General features: G+C 42.6%; 1 long non-coding RNA gene across 9 annotated transcripts in view; it reads right to left on the reverse strand.

The window, feature by feature from the left end:
- Positions 1–3,542: 3,542 nt before the first annotated feature.
- LOC115940325 (uncharacterized) overlaps positions 3,543–12,733 on the reverse strand; it is a 134,420-nt gene continuing 125,229 nt past the window's right edge. For all 9 annotated transcript variants that reach the window (XR_014139245.1, XR_014139244.1, XR_014139275.1 and 6 more), the window contains one exon: positions 3,543–5,205. This is a non-coding gene — a long non-coding RNA (uncharacterized LOC115940325). The remainder of the gene's footprint in view (positions 5,206–12,733) is intronic.

Raw genomic sequence — 12,733 nt, forward strand, 5'->3', positions numbered from 1 at the left:
TTCTGGGGGAAAAACAATTCAGAGCACCTACTCTCTTAATAGAGAGACAGTCACATAAGAATAACAACCAATATTATTATTAATCCTCATTAGCTGAACTCCAGCTTTTGGGACAGGGCACCCACACAAAGGAGTATCTGTAAGTCAGGGCACCTGGGAGTCACAGCCAGCTATCCCATGTGATCGTGGCACTTTGCATAGGCTGCCATTTTCTGGGTAGCCGTACCAGTGTCAACTGCCCCTGGAGAGCTGACTCCTCTCTAAGGGTCTATAATCCACGGGAAGTCTGGTAATTCTGATGTGCGTCTCGGGGTAACACTTGTTTCAACCCTTCCCCCTTTTAATCAGTTCAAAGTCAGACCCATTTCAGTGCTGATGGGCCAGCACCATCCTTAGGGAGTACTCATGATCTCTTTTCTGCTTATTTAAGGGATTTAGGAATGCCTGGTAGACACATCTTATTGGAACCAATGAGGCCACATACAGCTTAAGGGATGTTGACAAACCTGCTCTTGGCTTTCATAGAATGTCTCCCTCTGATGTCCTGGGCAGCCCCATAACTTGTCCACGGAAAGGGCTGCTTCAGAAAATTGCACTCTTTATGGTGGCAATTCAGTCTCACATCTGAGTCCTTGATAGTAAAAGGTATTTAAATTTAAAAGCATATTTTGATATAAAGTCTATGGAAACCCACTCCCTCTCAGTTATGTGGATACTCACGCCAAGCAGAGACCTTGGGGCTGGCTGCTTCATGCCTATTTCGTTTTCCCATTCAATCCATTTTCACTGAAAAGGAGACATAAGCAGTGAAGCCAATATAGTTTTATTGGATCCAATGCAGTGCCACTAAAACAAATATATGTACACTCAGGCCAATACACTTTTATTAAAACAAATAGAATTTAATTCAAACCAGCATTCAATACGTTTTCTCAAAGCAATGAAATTAAGCTCTACCAGTACTTCTGCTCAATATGTTTTCCCAATCAAATCCATTTGAACAAAGTGAAATATATTTATCATAGATAACACATTTTTATTAAAAACAAATTCATTGAAACCAAGTTTCCCTTTGAACTGATAGATAGAAATTCTAACCAATTGCACAATTAGATCATAGAAACGGACGTATTTTTACTTTAGCGAAAAGCATTTCTATTCAGGTCCACTTTAAAATACACTAATGAATAATCAAAGTTGCTCCAACAATGTCTTTAATGGAGTATTTTCTCAAAAGTACATCCTTGGGGGTTGAAGTACAATCTAGAAAATAAAAAACACTTAGGGAGAAAGAATAGCACTGGGAATATGATTACAATAAATTCAGATTTGTAATGATTAAATATTTATGTCTACCTATGTGCACTTAGAGTGAAGTTGTTGGTCGTGTGCAAATGCATAAAGATGTGCTTGGGGACATTTTGTAGTTGTGTTTTCTTCCAAACCACATCGTCCAGAAAAATCTTTCCCTATTGGTGTTCAAACATGCTATAAATTCTCATCTGTCTGACAACTAGGAATTACCGTGCATGGGGAGAACTTGATGGAATGGGAGGGCATGTGTTTGGATGGCTCTTTGGAGGAGATTTCACTCTTTCGTGTCTAGATCGCAAACTGTCTTTGAGTCTTCCAAAGAACCACAGAGAGGAAGAGTTACTTTCAAATGCCACACACCTTTTGGGGACCAGGAACAAAGTCACCGCATATAAGCAAGAGCATCCAAATGCATTCCATCTCTATGCAAGACCATCAGGTAGAGGCAGAACCTCACGTAGAGGGTCTAGAGAAACCAGGGTCCTCTCTCCTCAGGGAATATTAGGGCTCCACTCAGTGGCCGACAAGAACCCCATCCTGTCTGCCTCTTCAGTGATCCCCACATCCACCTTTTCTATTCTCTCCTACCTCGAGGCTGCAGGATGTAAGGACAGAAATGAAGAATTTTACTGCCTTCAATAAGCGGCCCGGAAAATCCTCTTTATATCAAGATTGTGTGTTTCAGTACTATTTCCTCCTTCCAGCCTGGAAAAGTGTAGGAAGTGCAGATTATGCCTGCAAGTCATTGGACAAATAATTTATTAGTTGTACCCCTGTGGGGCACTCAGGTCTTAAATGGACTAGACCTGCCCTCCCTGAAACACGGCTGGTCACGGAGGGTATCTTGAGAACAGTTAGCACAAGATGTTCACTACAGAATTGTTTATAAAAGTATTAGAAACCTGAATATCTAGCATGCGGGCAGTTGGCTAAATATATTGGAATAACATTTTCCTGATGTGCTCTATAGTATTCATATCAACACAGTATCGCAAGCATTCAAAGTGATATTGTAGAGAGATTTATTGAATGGGAAATATTTGCGTTATTAAATTTAAAAAACATTTAACAAAACAAAATAGACATGCATGCCAAAGATACACACAGACAAGAAGATGAAGACAAGACTGAAATGTCAATAGTGGTTAAATGAGTGGTGGCGTTGGAGATTTATCTCTTTTTTAAAATCTGTATTTTCTAAATTTCCTACATTGCACATATATTACTTTCGATACAAGGAAGATTTATTTACAAAGTGATTATTTTTTTAAAAGATGGTGTTAAATCCAACCTAAAGGTAGTGCCCACATATTGGGTCTGCCTCTGTAACCTGAATTCTCCCATCCTTTCAGACAAAGGAATACCCATGGCACAAAGACGAAGGTCTTTTTTAAGACTCTATTTGAAAACTTTGTTCAGCCGGTCATCCAACATGCACTCACACAAGGACCCAGGTAATAAATTCTTCCCCAAGTTTGTTCTAGGAAGCAGTGGTTCAGTGAAAAAAAAAGGTGGGATTTTGTCAGATGATATAAACTGTATCACTCCAGATTTTCCTTTTTGCCTTAGCCCAGAGCCGAGCTTTTCTAATGATCTTATCTTAGATGTCTGGTAACATCTGACACCTTTTCAGTGATTTCAATTCTCTTTTCCTCCTCTAGCATTCTGTTTTTTTATTGTGTTTACTTACAGAAGAGATCCATATTTATTTTGGAAATAGATTTGAATCACAAAAAAAATATCCTATAGAAGCAAATCCCTAACAAATATAATTATTTGACCATGATGATGCACAGAGAGTTCCTGCCGTCTTCTTGGGGACATAGTGTGTCCACAGAGCTCCAGCTACACTGGGTGAGTGATACCTGAGGAGGAAGCCTGGAGAGAATTTAAGTGTGGAAGTTATTAAATCTACTTGCTCAGGTGCAAGATCCTCTGTTCTCTGCTTGGCACTGATAGGAACGGGCCAGCTTCATGTCTGGAAGAATAGTTGGGTCACCCCCTCTGTAGCCTGGAGGCTTTGGGCAGTGAGCCCAAGAATGGAAAGTGTTGTCTGTCCTTCACTAGGACCCTCCATGTGCTCTTCCAGGGAGGGTTTACTCTTCTGGGATTCTTCACGCACGGGGTTCCTAGCCATGCGTTCAACCCCTTCGTTCAACTGGGTCCTTATTCAGTGTTTTCTTTGTTTTTGTTTTTGTTTTTAAGATTTTATTTATTTATTTGAGAGAGAAAGAGAAAGAGTGAGCATGAGCAAGGGAGAGTGGTAGAGGGAGAAGGAGAAGCAGACTCCTCACTTGAGCAGGAAGCCTGATACAGGACTCGATCCCAGGACCCAGGGATCATGACCTGAGCCAAAGGCAAACGCTTAGCCGACTGAGCCACCCAGGCGCCATATTCAGTGTTTTCCTGTGTCCACAATGAGGATGAAAAATGGGGACAAGAAGAAAGTAGGAGAGAGGGATGGTTTGGTAGCTGGTGGTAGAGAGAGAAATACAGACAGACAGGCAGAAACAGAAGAGACAACACAGAGTACCCAGAACGTGTTTAATTAATACTGACATTTATCCAGCTGTAGTTGAAACCCCGGGCGGAAATAATTGCTGTTCATTGTATTGTTTTAGATGAAAATGGTAGAAATAAATGGAACTGTCAAAAGTCGTAAACCTTACCATCTTCATTAAAAATAAAGAGTTAAGAATGAAAAGCCGTAGGCAAGGAGGCGGGAGTGCTCCAAGATTTCTTTTCCCCCCCTCGAAGGCAATGTTCCCGACAAAGCGTGGCATCCAGATATCCCATTTTCTGCCCTGCTACCAAGAGTGACTTCATTTTCTCCTCCCTTGGGAAGGGTGGCTCAGAGCCCCCACAGTCCCCCTCAAGGCCAGGCCTCTCCCACCCTGTACTTCATAGACCAGCTTCCTCCCCACTCGCCTTCAAGACATCCCACTCACCAGACCTTCCTTCAAGTCTGGGGAAAATGCCTTCCCCAGAAGCTGACCGTGCACTAGCCAGTCTAAACCTCTTAACAACCCTCTGAGGTAGAGGTCTTATCCCCATTTCACGGAGGTGGAAAGTAAGCCTCAGAGAGGTTGAGTAACTGACCCCTGGTCACACAGCTCCTGCATGAATGGAGTGACAGCTAAGATTCAGGTGAGTCAGCAGGTGATTTGTTCTAGTCCTCGTGCTTTTCCTCGGAAGTCTCAGGGATCGTCTGGCTCACTGTGCATCTGGCGCAGAAGAGGAAACTGAGGCCCAGAGATATGAAATGGCTCGCCCAAGGTCACTACAATCATGCTGGTTAGCCTCAGGCTCTCTCTACCCCACCATATTGCATAGCTCATTATATTCAAATACTTTAGCTAATATATTTAGATGCCAAAAACCCGCCACTAAAATCACTCACTGCCAGCATTTTCTAAGAGAGAGCAGCTTAGTTCCAACCTCTTTCTCCATTTTTTTTTAAACCAGAGGCCTAATAAACAGCACAGCTGTGCTTTTGTCTCATCTCCTTTCATTCCCTCTCCCTGCCCTTGGGAGGGGGGGTGCCAATGTGTGACAACGTGGCTCTAAAATGGACCAACAGTAGGAGGCAAGGGCTGGAATGGACAGGAAGAGGATCAGCCCTCTCTTGCTCTCTCTCTCTTCCTTTCCACCCCAATGTCTTTCCTGGGTCCCTGGGAGTCCAACCTCAGTCTTTGGGTTTGGGAAGTGATTGAATCCAAAGGCTGGTCTGTGAGGCAAAGAGGAGGCAGACCCACCAGGGAACTGAGAAGTGCCGTAAGACACATTCCGCCCCCCACGGTGCAGAGAGCAGATCGCTTAGGCCATCGTTGTCTGCTGCTTCTCCTTGCATGGGACAAGGTCATTCGCCTACTTCTATCAGATCCATAGATCCTATCAAGAAAAGAGACCAGATAGTTAATATTTGGTGAAACATGGAGGTTTAACTGTTGATCGAGACACACAGGGTAGCAGAAAGAGCATGGACCTGGGAACTAGGTTTTGTTCAAAGTTGAGACTAAACTACTAACTAACCACTCAGCTAGGGGTCTTGGGGGAGTTATTTAAGCACTCTGAACCTCAGCTTTCTCATCTGTAAAATGGGACACTAGCACATAGTGGGCTCTCAATATATATTTGATGAATTGAAATTAGAGTATTCCAACTCATTTGGGTTGCTGGTTTAAAATAAGCAGAGTATCCCAATTCCTGTTTATCTGAAATCCAATTGTCCAGTTTGGAGTTTCAAAGGCAACAGAGGTCTTAATGGCTGAATGGCATTGGGGTAATCCTAAAATGTGTTAGGAAAACTGCAGGCTCCACAGTGATGGTATCTGGGAGGCAATGAGCAATGCACATAGGGAGACCTCTCTGTTAGATTGGCTTCAATTTGTAGGACCACTCAGTTATGAGTTATGGTACGTGTGAATGTGCATGCACATGCGCACACACACACACGTGCGCTCACACACAGGACCGTGGAATTCATGCTAAAAGAAGGGGTGCAAATCATTGCATTCAACCAACATGAGCTCCTACCAAATGCGACCATAACTGTAAGTTCACTCCTTAATATCCCAATAGGCTAGAGTGGCCACAAGCCTTTAAATAATGTATTTCTTTTCCAAACACTAGCAGATATTTTACTGAAATCTAGAAGCATTCTGTCAAGAAGAAAAAGGAACTAGGTATGCCAAAGATTAGTGGTATTTCACAGCTATTCTATCGCATCGCAACCTCCACAAAACCAAGCCTGTCCTTGCCTTGCCCCCGATGGCCGTGCCAGCAGAGGGAGTGAATTGGGGCAGATTTCGGTTTTAAATGCCTCCTAATGTCATTTGGACAAATTAGCTTACATGGCTGGACATTGTGTTCCAGGCACAGAGAATGTTCTTTTCCTGTCAGAATCTCTGACAGACAACCCAAAGGCACGGTGAAATATCAGTAACCTCTTAACATTTTTCTTGATTTCTTTAAGAGTGAACATTAGACATATTAAGAACAACAACCCAATCATTAAGCCCTGTGCGGTTCTCCTAGGAGCCAGCTCTATCACTGTAATCAGATTATGGACAACTCATTCTCATCCCGGCCATTTATCTTCTTTGTTTATGCACGCACCAAGTGGCATTTGTCTTAGCATCAAAAAATAGTAATCAAAATTGAGAACAACAAAAGACCTTTCATTATTTACGGTGTTAACTAACCTCTATTTGCTTTCATTAGTTTCCAAACAACAAGTACACTGGTTCTGATTAAACCTGGCATGTGTTAATTATATCCACGGTCTGGGGTTGTTTGGTCTATAATAAAGGATTACTTAAGGGTGAAGCCTGAGCGAAATTTGAGGTCCCCAGGCCTCAGAAGTCACCCACCTCCCTGTGCTTCCTCAGGGAAGGTTTCCAGCCTCAGAACGGCAGAAACGGATGTGAGCTTGTCATAGAAAGTTACATTTTGGGGGGTTTTGTTTTGGTTTTAAGCCTTCAGCTTTATCACCCGTTTTATGGGCCGGAGTTAAATGGCAGTACAATGCAGTTTGCTCTCTTACTGCTCAGCACTAACAGCCATCATGAGCCATAATTAGAAGTAAAACCACCACATAAATAACGCGGCAGAAAAATTGCCCCTATGATGAGCCAGACTTTGGCTACGGGAAACTTCAGCGGTCCCCAGGATCCATCATACTTAAGGGGCACTGCGTGTTTTTGTCCATATTTGTCTTACTAAAGCCAAAATGGGAGCTGTTTAGACTTTCAAATAAGCTTTTAAAACTATACAATGCCGGTTGAAACAGACGGTCTGCTACTAAGTGTGATGTAGAAACCCTTCGCCTGGCCGTGAGAGCAGCAGTGTGGGCTGGAAGGGAGAGGATGGAGCCCAGAGGCAGAGGAAGGGAAACGGAACTGCCCAGGAAGAGGATGCTTGGACCTCCCCCAACAGGGCACTCTAGAAATATTTCCCTCAAGAACCTAAAAGTTCCTGCACACCACGAAGCATGGAAGGTCACACACACAAGTGAAGTTGGGTTGCCTTCAAATGTTACTTTCATGACTTCCACTCCGTGATGAAGAGGGAGCTGGGAGACAAACATTTTTGAGCATCTCAGCATTTTACATCGATTTTCTCTAAATCTCATAGCAGCCTTAGAAGTCAGAGAAAATAAAATACATTGAGTCCTGTGCCCGAAAGCGGCCCTGAAGAGATAGGACCGACAGTTGGCTCTCTGCATGTGGCCTCCCCATTTGCAAAGAGGCAGCAGATAGGAAGTAACATGAGGGTGCCCTACAATGATCAGAACGATTTCCTCTTCCTGATTAGTCTCCCTCACACAGGGGATTAGGAGATAAACCAAAGAAAGTAAACCCCTTCAGAAGAAACATGCATTGTAGTGGACAATGTTTTTCCAAAGCCTGCCTCATTTAAAAAATTGATTTTAGGGGGTGCCTGGGGGGCTCAGTCGTTAAGCATCTGCCTTTGACTCACATCATGATCCCAGGGTCCTGGGATCGAGCCCTGCATCGGGCTCCCTGCTCAGCGGGAAGCCTGCTTCTCCCTCTCCCACTCACCCTGCTTGTGTTCCCTCTCTCGTTCTGTCAAATAAATAAATAAAATCTTTAAAAAAAATTGACTTTAGTACATTCACTTGCTTTTAAAAATAAGTCACATCTATTTTTCTATAGATCAACCAGAATAGTTAAGGTTTAATCTTCACATGGAATGAAAGAGAACGTTCCTCTGAATACCCTAAAAGCCCACATGTGCTCTCTAAAGAGGATGGTTTGCTTTCTCCATTTCTTCCTTCCTTTGCAAAACAAACAAATAAATAAAAATAAAAACAAAACAAAATTGATCAAAAACTTGGTGTTGAGAGTTAAAACAAACAATTATGTCTGGTATTAAGCAGTGCATTTAACTGCTTTAAACTCCTGCAGGTAACAGAGCTCCGTTTCACATGTAGGTTTTTGTCTGCATTTATATCTCTGCAAACCACATACGGCGTGACACCGCCGTTTTTTTAATTAAGATATGAAGTGCTCATTTTTTTGTGGACCTGCTATAGTCTAACAAATTTACTACACGTCTCAGAAAACACATAGCTTTGCCAAAGTTGGTGAGTAGCCCAGCATGGTTTATCTCCAGCCCACAGCTCTTTCCCTGAATTCAATACTGCAGGCACAATTTAATGCAAACCCAATTTATGACTTAATGCTCTAGGGACCGTAGTGGGAGATTGTTACATTATTCTTTTCTAATCCTATTTGTGTTTTAATTTGCTAAGTCTGTAATGAGGTGCATGCCTTGAATAGATTCAAGATCTTTCACATTGCTTTTGACTTTGTTTAATATAATAGATTTTACAGTTCGCATGAAATACCCAGGTGCTACGGTCAGTATTATCTCTTTATTTTCTCAACTAGAGTGAATAAAATCACACCGTGAAAGTAATTGTATACATGTTTCCTTGTTTATTGTAATGGTTTATTTCCTATTATAACTCTTGATTCAAATTACATCTAGATCTCCAAAAGTCAATTCCCCATGGGCTCCTACTTCCCCTTTCCATACGACCGTTACTCTCTGAAGAGCATGAAGGCTTGGCTGACATTTGATTCGTTGAGTAATAACAAAATACGTTTTCTCGTCTAAGTTACGATACTGCGATGAAACAGAAGGAAGAAAGCGAGGAAGGAAGGCGGGGAGGCAGGGAGAGAGGGAAGGAGGGAGGGAGAGAGGGAGAGAGAAGGGAGGCAAGGTGCTGTGTCACCATAGGCCCGCTATTTTATGCGCGGTGTTCAGCTGAACCGCACCGTCGCTAATCAGAGCTGCTACATCACCCAACTCCATGGTGTGTCATTTGCCGTCCATAACTGGGTTATAGCCAATTATAGCTAAATTCTCTGTTCTGTATGCACAATCAAAGGGTGTCTGGAATGCATTTTGCTATTTTCTGAATCCTATTATTGCAGACATGTTTATTACATTCAGAAGATGGCTTTCTGAAATTACACTGGAATCGTACCACCCACCTGCCATTTACAAACAAAAGGACCTAAACATTTCTTAACAAGGAGAAAGTTCATTTAGCTCTTTCCTGGTAACTTTTCCTGTGTTATTTTCTCCCATAACCATTTTTGCAGAATTTGTTGCTCAAGCCTCAATGTAATTGTAAAAATATCTAAGCTCGCTAGTTGATGTTTATTTTTAAATTACTCATAACACGGCAGGTCAAAAAGGAGCTGCAAATTGGCTGGTGGTGCCTGTGTTAGATGTTTGCTACGGTTTTTGCCATGAAACTCCCCTCAGACTATGTAGGAAGGGATTGTAAAATGGACCCTAAATTTTAAGTATTCGATAGCCCCGAAACAACTCCTTGAGGCTGCCTGTCAAAGAAAAAAAATTCAAGTTCTGTCTCTAAATTTCATTGGGGGCCATTTTAAGAGCAAAGTGAATGGTGTTAGAAAGACACATGATATCTGTTTGAAAACATAGCACCTCATCATTAATTATTAAGGGAAAAACGAAAGTGTTTCTAAACCAAATGCTTTACTTTTCCCTTCTACTGAAGTTTATACTCTTAAATTCCGCCCCCTGCCCCCACCCTCCCACACACACACACACATAGCCAAGCTTACTTTATTACTGGTATTTGCCTTGCAGAGCCAGGGGATATTACTACCTTTTTATTTGCTATTTTTACAGGACCCAACAAAAGTGCTTTTAAAATATATAACCACTTAATTCAAGTCAAGCTTCTTCAATACTCCTTTCATTCAAGCCCTTTCTAATTTGTTTTCCTCCAGCCAGGAGCCCGGAGAAGACACTGTGATTTATGTTTTCATTTATTTATTTTATATGGGCTTTTCATTTAAGAAAAGAAATTCTGCACAGCCCCCACCATCCTCAATTCCGCATCATCTCATCCCACTCTGCCCCTTTGTATTTGGACCATTAAGAATTTCTCAAGGCCAGGGGCGCCTGGGTGGCTCAGTCGGTTAAGCGACTGCCTTCGGCTCAGGTCATGATCCTGGAGTCCCTGGATCGAGTCCCGCATCGGGCTCCCTGCTCGGTGGGGAGTCTGCTTCTCCCTCTGACCCTCCCCGCTCTCATGCTCTCTGTCTCTCATTCTCTCTGTCTCAAATAAATAAATAAAATAGGGTCTTTAAAAAAAAAAAAAAAAAAAGAATTTCTCAAGGCCAGACTTTGGAGTCTTAAACAGATTTCTCTGGAGCTTTGACCATGACCTGGAGAAGGTTAGACTTGGGATGCTTCCGGGTGCACCAAGGGTCAGGGGTTCTTTTACACCACTCAGGGGGATAAATTCAGGGAGGAATTCTGTCTTTCCCCAGGGATGAAAGATGCTTTGCTATGGAGCTCACATTTCCACAAAGACTTGTGTGCCTTGGCAGCAAGAAAGATATCATTGTTCAAATCAACCTGTTGTTTTTGTATGGGAGCTGGGCATGGGGTGGATGCAATTGCTACATGACATTTAAGAGCTTGGGCTCAACAGTCCAGCAGCCGTGGGTTTGAGTCTTGGGTCCACTTCCTACCCAATGGCCTTGAGTGAGTTACTCCTCCTCTCTACACTGACTCATTGATCCAGCCAGTCAGTCGGCAAATACTTCGTAGGTACCCACCATAGGCCAGGCACTGAGTTAGGCACAGTGGGTAACAGGTAACGACACAGCTGTGGTTCTTGCCCATACTTCTGGAAAAAGTATTATGTAGGTGAAATGAAATGGGTTTCCTCCAGTGTAAAATAGGAGGCAATATATACCTGCTTCAAGGGGGCGCTATGAGAAAACGTGTGATAATGTCCAATAGGGCTTTGCGTTGCTCTCCACATAACGTAAAAGCTTGGTTCAAAAAAGAAATCAGAAAGTGATTATTGTCACTATTGCTAAGAATCACCCCAGGATTCCCCCAAAAATTAATATTAGAGAACCACATTACACTTTTTTTTTTAAGGAGGCTCCATTCCCAGTGTGGAGCCCAATGTGGGGCTTGAACTCATGACCCTGAGATCAAGACCTGAGCTGAGATCAAGAAGGGGACGCTTAACAGATTAAGCCACCCAGGTGCCCTCATATTTCACCAAAGACACAAGCTTTACTCTGTAGTTTCAATTCTTCTTTAGCAGAAAAAACTAAACATTAACGTTATCTGTAGAACATTAAAGTAAATTTGAAGATAAATTAACTAAAATTAATAGACTCTCTCAAGTAAATATCACCAGCAATTGAGTCTTTATCAAACACCCACTTCTCTAGGGCAGAGAGGATCTGACAACTCAGTTCCACCCACTTCAAAAGGGCACTCATCCTCCTCATTGAGTCTCGGACATTCCCAGCAGAAGAATCCTCCTCCAAAGTGTTCTTACTAGTTTAAAAGGTGATAAAATTTACTTTCATTTAAAGATAGCCAGGAAGCATTTTTAGACAAATATTTATACACTGGGAATCATATTTGCTCATTATAATGTCAGGAATGCACTTGGACAGAGACAAACTTTGGCTCCGCCCACCATAAGAGATCATGGTTCATTCCAGAAAGTGCTATGTCTTGGTGGATGCAGTGTGGGTAATGGAGTTCTCCAACACAATTCCTGAAAATATATCAAGCATTAATGCACATGATCTTTGCTTGCTTGTACAAATATTCCACATATTTGGGGAAAATCATCTGTTATTTGAGCTGCAGCAGAATTCATCTTAGGGGAGAAAACTGTCATCCTTTTAGCAAATACTTATATGGACCATTTGATCACTTTCCAATTGGGTCCAAGACAGTGGTGAATTGCTCTGCCTAGTAACACTGGAGGGATTTTGAGGTTCTGGGAGCAGCCTGAGAATCAGAGAGAGGGAAAGAGTATTTTGAGGGAGAACGGCAGAGCGGCTGCTGGGAGATGTTTAGGAGGAAAGCTGGCAAAAGCATCTCCCTTGATGTGGGTATGAAAAGGAACTATTACCAACAATGACGTCCAATATCAATTCTTAATTAGCAGTTAGTTATCTGCCAAGCTGGACTGCTAGGTAACATCGGCTATGCGCAAGCACGTGTACACGCACGCGCGCGCGCACACACGCATGCAAGTGGAATTGTCAGCACAGGTCCATACACAGAGCATTCTATGAGTAGTAATTGTAGGCCTCCAGGAAACTGGGTATGTCTAGGTGGTCACAGGCCAGAGAAGAGAGAGAGAGCAGCCTTGAGATCCAAGACAGGTCCCGAGGTCAGCAGGAACAAGGTACTAGAGGAAAAGACCCCCAAGAACACGAGGCCCTAAAAAGTCACAGAAATCATGGACAGGGCACATGGACAAGAGGATTTGAGCCCGTTCTACTCCACCTGGGCTATATGTCTACATGTAAACTATAACAAGCCTTTAAGTCTTCTTTCACTGGAAATTCTTTTTTTTTTT

This window comes from Leptonychotes weddellii, chromosome 12, assembly GCF_054177405.1.
Source record: "Leptonychotes weddellii isolate Sample4059 chromosome 12, ASM5417740v2, whole genome shotgun sequence".
Taxonomy (NCBI): domain Eukaryota; kingdom Metazoa; phylum Chordata; class Mammalia; order Carnivora; family Phocidae; genus Leptonychotes; species Leptonychotes weddellii.